Source organism: Sinocyclocheilus rhinocerous, unplaced genomic scaffold, assembly GCF_001515625.1.
Source record: "Sinocyclocheilus rhinocerous isolate Xijiao unplaced genomic scaffold, SAMN03320098_v1.1 scaffold174, whole genome shotgun sequence".
NCBI classification, from domain to species: Eukaryota; Metazoa; Chordata; class Actinopteri; order Cypriniformes; family Cyprinidae; genus Sinocyclocheilus; species Sinocyclocheilus rhinocerous.
The window spans coordinates 489,432-494,575 of record NW_015646289.1 but is presented as its reverse complement, the minus strand read 5'-3'; the positions used below and the strand labels follow the sequence as shown (position 1 = coordinate 494,575).

General features: G+C 40.5%; 1 protein-coding gene across 9 annotated transcripts in view; it reads right to left on the bottom strand.

Moving 5' to 3' along the window:
* Positions 1-4,018, bottom strand: part of LOC107707213 (teneurin-2-like) — a 312,784-nt gene extending 308,766 nt beyond the window's left edge. For all 9 annotated transcript variants that reach the window (XM_016511148.1, XM_016511146.1, XM_016511150.1 and 6 more), the window contains exon 1: positions 3,651-4,018. The gene's annotated coding sequence lies outside the window, so the exon portion shown is untranslated. The remainder of the gene's footprint in view (positions 1-3,650) is intronic.
* Between the last annotated feature and the right edge of the window lie 1,126 nt (positions 4,019-5,144).

Genomic DNA, 5,144 nt, shown 5'->3' with positions numbered 1-5,144 from the left:
TATATATATTCTAAATATGTTCATCATTAGCTATTTGTCTGTTTTTAAATGTTAAACAACTTGCAAATTTGCAGTGCAAAACTGGTGAGACTCTTGCAGGAGCATGATTTAACAAAATATGGCATTTTGTCGTCATTTTCTCACCCTCATGTCACCACAAACCTGTAAAATGTAAATTAAGATATTTCTGTTCTCAAAACTTTTGTCCATAAAACAGAAATCAATAGTAACCAATACCGTTTCTTCAAAATATTCTCTTTTTTGTTCCACAGAAGAAAGGAAGTTGTACAAAGTTAGCTCAAAGTGATTTAGATTTGACATTGTGTACATTGGTGTGACTATTTGGATGTTCTGATTTGATCTGAGGTGGCCTTGAAGCTTTACGAACCATTCACCTAGAAGAAGGAAGATGAGTCTAAAGCATATATTTAAACAAGTTGGACATTTGTTGCTGTTTGTTAACATGTCTTTACATTAAGCGTGAAAAACAACAGTCTTACGAAGCAAGGCTTCAGGGTACAGGGGGATGCAAACAGAAGGAGTTTACATTCAGCAAAGATGCTCAGCAGAGCCGGGTTGAGTCGAGCATCTGCTCTCATTTTGGAGTTCGTAGAGAGAGCCGTGCTGCTTGCGGCCCAAAGAAGGCAACGAGCCAGTGTGTGAGCTTAAGGGGGTTAAGGCCACACACAAACACACACACACACACTAACTGAGAGAGAGAGTGAGCACTGCAAAGTGTGATCGGCTCTTCACTGCTTGCTCTGCCATGTTAGCTGGAGTTACACTGTGCCAACTGGGCCAGGATGAGGGATTGTGTATGACATGCACGGCTGTCCGGCGTTTAGCCGTTCAGAGTATGTGTGTGTATGTGTGTGTGTGTGCTGAGAGTTATCTACACATACACTGCTTACATCTAAATATTCTGTCGGCTTTCACACACACCAGGTACCAAGAGGCTGATAACGATGTCTGGCAGGTGCCAACTGGATAGTGGGATAATCGGTCCAATCTTCATCCCCTTGAAACTGCGTGTGGGTTTTAGGAAGGAAGGCACAAATACGCAGTTGGCCAGATTGTTAGTCTGTATCTGTGAAAACTGAAGAAGATTTCACTCATTCTGTTCAAACATCACATATTCTCACTTCCTCGCCCTTATCTGATCTCTACTTGGTGTCCAGTTGATTTTGAGCTCTAATTGAGAGATACAGTACACGAGAGTTGGATCAGGCGGAGGGAAGGATCGGGGGGAGATAGCGCGAGCGGATGAAAGTCAGTGGCCCAGCAGGGAGCTTCCATCTCTTGATCTTTTCTATCTATTTTCTGATTGCCTCATTCATATCGAAGCGCAGCAATATCAAGCAGGTGCCAACTGGATAGTGGGATAATCGGTCCAATCTTCATCCCCTTGAAACTGCGTGTGGGTTTTAGGAAGGAAGGCACAAATACGCAGTTGGCCAGATTGTTAGTCTGTATCTGTGAAAACTGAAGAAGATTTCACTCATTCTGTTCAAACATCACATATTCTCACTTCCTCGCCCTTATCTGATCTCTACTTGGTGTCCAGTTGATTTTGAGCTCTAATTGAGAGATACAGTACACGAGAGTTGGATCAGGCGGAGGGAAGGATCGGGGGGAGATAGCGCGAGCGGATGAAAGTCAGTGGCCCAGCAGGGAGCTTCCATCTCTTGATCTTTTCTATCTATTTTCTGATTGCCTCATTCATATCGAAGCGCAGCAATATCAATAAGTACATTAACTCACCTACTTTGAACTCGTCACATTGTAAGGGGCATTCAGCCAACGCTAAGATAGTATAACATGAGATGATAACAGCTATGATTCTTAATCGTTCAGTAAAGTCATTCCACTTTCTTCTGAGACAGCTAAAAAGAAAGAACTTGAGCAAGCGTTTGGGGGAGAGAATGGGAGGGTTCTTTAAACCTCGTAGTTGGACATTCGGTACTTAAAGAGTCAATTCTGTCATCATTTTCTCATCCTCATGTCATTCCAATTCTGTATGGATTTCTTTGCTCTATGAAGCACAAAAGAAGATATTTTGAAAGATGTTGGTAATCAAAAAGTTTTGGTTACTATTGAATTTTTTGTCCATAAAACGGAATTCAATGGGAACCGAAAATTTTTTGGTTACCAGTATTCTTCAAAATATCTTATTTTACATTCCACAGAAGAAAGAAAGTCATACAAGTTTAAATCAAAATTAAATCAATTTTAATTTTTAAGTGGACGATCCCTTTCCCATTCACACCGCCAGTCGTAGCAGGTTTGTTTCATGTTATAAACGTTAAATCAGCCGTTATTCCACAATATTAAACATTCTGAAGGAAACTAGGTGTTGAACAAATTGCACCTGTGCATAATGCATTACTTTAAAGATAAATGAAAAGAATCAATGCTTGCTCTTTGCCATCACACATCCATCTATCGAAAGTGCACAAATACAGGGTATTCTAGATTTAAACACATAATTGTCACTGCAAAACGTGCCACATAAATTGGAAACTGCTCATTGTTGGATTAACTTATCCATTAGACACATGACTTCCATTTAACCATGAAAAAGCACTATCTTGGTATCTATAGCACTTACACAAAAACATGCAACATGGCTCATAGCTTCTCCACCATTTTTAACCAAATCATTTATCAGAAATTAATCATCTGACATCAAAACTTCTTTCATGTATTCTCATGCATGATTTATGGAAAGCTCAGACAGTAAATAACAACGCATACTGTATGTTGGTCTGTTCCTCACATGCACATGAAATATAGTTCAGGTGGACTTTTAAGATACGTTTGCATCTTTTTTTGAGGTTTGACATATTCAGTCACCATCCATTGTTCTTACACTCTTCAGAATGTGTTAACCAGCAGAGAAAAGTCGTACAGGTTTGGAGCAGCATGAGTTGTGAATAAATGATGACAGAATTTTCATTTTTGGATGAACTATCCCTTTAAGTGCATAGCAGCAAAATAGTCAACCTAAGAGAGCCAAAACACTGAATATTCTGCTGTAAATTGAGTCAATAACACACTGCTTTCCCTGCTGAAACACTAAGTAGTGCTCTGTGCCTTCTCTGACCTTAACAGAGCATAATACACTAATTGCGGCTACACCATTAGCCATTTCTGGCATGTTCTGCAACTGCTGATGATACATGACCTTATGCGTCGCTGTCAATAGCCGGAAGGGAAATAGGTGCAGAGGGTCAGACGATTCACCGAGAGCGCGCTCTCATAGATGGACAGTGTCGGAATGCCGTCTCCTTAAACCGGACCGTCACGGACTGTAAGCCTGTTTCTCAACAATCTAGCTTTCAAACCCACAAAACTGCAAAGCGGACGCGAGAGACAATTGCAAACTAGAAAAAAATGTGTCCGGCGCGTCATTTTGGCGTTCCGCTCAAGCGCCAGAAATGATAAGGCTGATGAAACCAGCGAGAGAGATCCACATTACCACGACTAAGATCACACGACAGGGTCAGTTTAATCAAAAGGATTTGTCAGTGAAGCGACATGGTTGTTTAGTTGCATTTTCAGCATTCATACAAGTGTAGAAAAACAGCCGGGGACATAGACGCGTGCTGGCAAAAGAGCACAGAGCTTGACATATAAATGTAAGATCTTACCTGCGCTGAACAGCCTGTTCATTTCCCGAAGGAAACTTTTATTTCCCTCGGGGAGCACCTTCCAAACGCGACGCCGACGAGTCGATACTTTTCTTAAGATAACTGTCAATTCCTTTAAATATATAGCATTGCACGTGAAAGCAACGGATAGCGGATAAAATGCCGAACGCAGAGAGATAAACAGCACTGACTGGAGAGTCAGTTAGACGATGACCGTCCGTAGGGATCCCGCTGTCTTAAAATGCGCACACGGCGAAACACGGTAAGATCGCGAGTCTCTACAACCTTCTGCATTAATTAAGCGAAATAGAGGCGCGCGCTGAATGAGCGCGTGCGAGGGAGATCGGACGCTACCATTCACGCTGAGGGACAACTGACCGACGCCTCAAGCATCTGTCCGAGCGGATAAACATTAGAGCTGATGGGACTTATGAGCCTTCGAATCGCATTAAACCTAAGAGAATGATTCAACTGTCATTTCCTTAAGGAGCACTGTATATGCTCGCTCCTCAGGTACATGCCCTGCATGCGGATGCACCTGCTTGAGATGTGAGAAGAATGAAAATTAGCTCTCTCTTTTTTTTCTTTTGGAGTGTGAAAAACATCTGTAATACCATATTCAGAATTATTTGGATTCAGTTATTCATGCAAGGCATAACGCAGTTTACAGTGAGCTTATCATTATAACACACACACAAAAAAAAAAAAAACACAGAGAAAGGGTGATCATCTGGCTGTACATTATCCATAAGCAAACAAATGCAAATGAAATATTGGTCTGAAGTGAAATTTGTCTCCGGCTATCTTGTATAGAGTGGTTATACAGACTCACCATGGACAACAACCATTATTCACAAATATCTGACCTCTGAAAGCCACATATGACCAATCAGAATCAAATATTAGTGAATTCAGGAAAAATATATTCTCTTTTTTGCTATTGGGATGACTGAGGGAAAAAAAAATGGCCCATTTACAGAGAGGCATGTAATAATTTAATAATACAGCATTTCAGATCTATTAATTTTAACTGTTTCTGATCCCATACTGGCCTATTCACATCATGCTTATAATTACTGAATAAAACTGAGCATTTAAAAAAGGAAAAATGAGGGGGGGGGCATCATGATTTTATTTGTCTCTATTAGCAGCAATTCTGAATAAACACTGTTAACCAAATGCACCATAATCCAAGACTTAAACTTGTATCATTTGCAGCCTTCTTCAGCAATGTCAAGGCCAAATTGAGTTTATGGAGGTTTTTCACCTGTTGAAGGGATGTTTTGTGAAAGTCCTTTCACTAAAGTCTTTTTAGCACAAGTCAGTCATGATCAATAATTTAGTATTTTAGGAGGGTACAGTATGTCACAAATGGGGAGAGGGTGTATTGCTCTGCACACAAACAAGGTGACTAAAATTTGGTCTTTAAGTTTCAAAAATTTGACACTCTGATTAGCGCATTAATGCACCTGCAATGACATTACTTTAAATAGG